Here is a 3,722-nt window from a genome sequence, read left to right as displayed (position 1 = left end):
TAGTTTTGTAGAAGCTGTACTTGTATAAATAGTTTATATGTTTAATGTACTTCTTTAAATTCTTATCTAATTTTTATTTGTCTTTTCCGAAGAATGTAAATTAGTTAAATAAAGAAAACACTTAAGATGCATGTGATTTCTATATGCTAGGTTTATGGTCGGTAATAAATAATGTAATAAATGTCAAGGCCATAAATAGAAGATAAAAAAGGGTCGATCATACAGTAGGTACGTTTCGTTTCTCCCGCAACGTATTGTGTGCGTGGAGTGCATTATGTATTTTTGGACAACGTGCATTAGTAAATAAGCTCAGTGTATTTTTATGTTAGATGTTAAGGCTAGATTTAGTTTTTCTATTGAATAAAGAGTCAGTTCTCGTCAAACACTCAATAACATTGCGTCTCGATTCATTCCCTCTCCCCCTAACAATAGGATTTTTTTTTGGAAATTCGTACTTAAATTCTTAAATACTGAAATTTTCGGATATTAGTACCTCAAAGATACAAAAAAGCAGTTCAAAGGCACAAATATAACTAAAAAGTCCGAATTGGTACAAAATTATTATAAGGGATAGTCTTAAAAAAAAAAAAAAAAACGATACAATCGGTTCGTACAACATGCAAAATATCAAAAATTTATTTTTTTAACAACCGAAACACAATTTCGTACAACCGGACAACAAACGATACAATCTTGAATGCAACCTCTCTAAGTTGTAAAACCAGTTGTATCGTGTGTGGCTTTATTGATATCGAGCTGCATGTTATAGCTTGGCTGAAGAAAATATTCTAAGCACAGAGATAACCCTAAGTTTAAAAAACTTTAGAAATTTGTAATAGATAACTTCCCAATACTAAATAAAATTTGGATCATATTGAGTATGTGTTTTAATCTGAGTAAATTAAAATTAAAAAATATGCATCTTTACCTATATTAGATCATTGTTCTTAATGTTTACAATATGTTATTAGAATTTGAAAATGAATCTAAACAATTTACTATATTGTCTGCCTCGCAAGCAAAGGACGTAAGTCCATTCCCAGAAACTATTCGAGAGGAAGAAAAACATTCTAACATTTTAAATATTTTGAGAATTTTGCAAAAGAAATATTCGTATAATTTTTTATTATAAAGACAAAAAAAAATAATTTAAAGTTCTAAGAAAACATGAAGTGTTTTATAAGCTATTCTATTGCAAAGTCATCGTATTTCTCTCCATATATAATTTGATAATTTTGAGTATGCATTTGCAGCTATTCCATTGTTTTATTATTTTTTTTATTTTTTTTTAAGTTCGAGTCTGCCACTGATCTGAAAATTGTGCTTAAAAAATATTTTTCAATTTGTGGTGTATTTAAACCACGTTAAGGTTAACATTTCCACGACCAGTTAGAATAGTTTGCAATATGTAAGGTATTTATCTTCACAATTGACATCAATTAAAAGGTCAGAAGTTCTTATTGTTTTAAAACTAAGCTACGAGGAGAAATTTTTGTCTAACAAACTTAAAAAGTATGATTTTTATGCAAAAGTTTTGGTCCGTTCGACCTGCTGGATATTATACGACTACAGCAATACTGGCTCACGACCATTTTTAAATTAGACATGACATTTTTTCACATGTAAAATACAACATAGGACCCTTTTCATGATAATATTCTATCAACTTACTATCAACATGAAACAAGACAAGTTGCGAGACAGTTAATATGTAGAATTTCTCCGCTTTCATTCACATAAGACATCTATCATTCGACTTAAACTGTATCAATGGATTATCCCTTTCAAATTTCTAAACAGTGAACTGGACTTGAATGAAACCACGTTCTGTATTAAAAAAAGATCTCGATGTTCCAGTAGATAATTGGTTTTTGTTTGAATCTGTGCCTAAAGTCCTCCGATAGACCTACTTGGGTAAATTATGAACTAATTACAAGAAACAGTCTTTATCGGAAATATAAAAGATGTATCTTCTGCTGATTACTCTATTATTCTATTTAGATTTAGATATTAGAATGTGATCTTGAAAAAGTTTTTTACTTTTCGTCCATTTATTCCCATAATGTATGCAACCTACATACATCTTAAGCGGCAAGCGTCATTCGAAAACGTTTACAGTCCAGGTTCGGACATTCTCAAGTCTTCCTTATTCATTCCTTGGTCACTTTATAATTACTCAAGAAAACTACTACTATACTATGATTTCATTATTTTCGTGCTATTGTGAAGAAATCGGGGATTAAATAGAATTAAAATCACATTTGAAGATAATTTTTTCATAAATCAGGGAGCTTTTATGATGTGGCATATTTTAGTAGAATTGCTAAATTATGCATAATTCAGAAGTCATTTGAAAAATACATGCAAAAAGTACTCTCATATAGTCAGATCCATTCTTAGTCCACTTCAGCATGGTTCCTGCCGTGGCTTCTTTACGACAACCAGTTTAATTAAATTTACTTCTAAGACAGTGACAATTTAGTAAGGCTTTTAATAGAGTTAAACATAAGCTTCCGATTTCCAATCTTAGTTGTACGGACTTACCCCGAATACTCTTGAATTTCATCTTACATAATAGATTAAAAGAAATTATGTTCTAAAATTCCAAAATCTGATAAAATACAAAACCAATATAATTTAAATTATTGGAAAAGAAAAAAGAAGAAACGTAGGCATCGGTAAGTGCGAAGTGCTTTTGTTTCTATATAATATACCCACACAACCTGATGAATTTGTTCTGACATTTGGAAAAAAAATCCTTCCATCGAATTGAACATATTTTATTCCGCTTATGGATCAGAGGCCAATGCAATTATCGTTAATTAATAGCCCAAAAGCTATCGGTTGCATGTACCAGACATTAGCAGTTTTGTGGACAGCATCAATATCTTGGGACAATGTGACACTTCAAGTTATACATAATGTTAAGTGAGTGAACCGTTTAAACCAGTGCTACCACAAAGATAATAACTAAAAATCATCCTTCATAAAATTGTAAAACATTAATGGTACATTTAAAAATTTTTTTATTAAAAGTAGCTAAAAAGTCAAAAAATTATAGAATATCTTGTTACAGATGCAATTCATAAATTGAATGATGGTATGTATATTTTTGAGTTTAACGAAACAAATCTAAATTGAAAAGATCTTTTTGAAGATCCTTGTTATCAATATCATTTGACTGATTCACAACGCTTTTTATCCTAAAGTTAGCATTGTCTTGAATTCCATTCTTTTTATTTTCCATCACAAAAATTGCAAAACTTTATTGAGGAGTAAATGAAAAAAAGTAAAAAAATGTAAGTTCGGCCGGGCCGAACTTTGAATTCCCTCCACCATGTGGAACGAAGTTGGTAATTCTCAAAAACAATAAAAATCCGTTAAAAATTCTGTTAAAATCTTAGAAAAACCGAATGAAGCTGTTATATTAGGCTCAAATCGACGGTGGATAATGTAGCAAAAGTCGTCAAAATACCAAATATCGGGAGGTACCGTTATATAGGGGCTATACGAAGACGTGGACCTGCACAGACAATTTTCTGTCTTAGGCTGTAGTATTCATTGCGGCCTGCAAATACCAAATTTGAAACAATTCCGGTGAATAATGTCGCTAAAATCATCAAAATACCAAATATCGGGAGGTACCGTTATATGAGGGTTATACGAAGACGTGGACATGCACAGACAATTTTCTGTCTTAGGCTGTAGTATTCATTGCGATC

The sequence above is a fragment of the Musca domestica genome, unplaced genomic scaffold (assembly GCF_030504385.1).
Source record: "Musca domestica strain aabys unplaced genomic scaffold, Musca_domestica.polishedcontigs.V.1.1 224, whole genome shotgun sequence".
Lineage (NCBI taxonomy): Eukaryota > Metazoa > Arthropoda > Insecta > Diptera > Muscidae > Musca > Musca domestica.
This window is presented reverse-complemented; position numbering follows the sequence as displayed.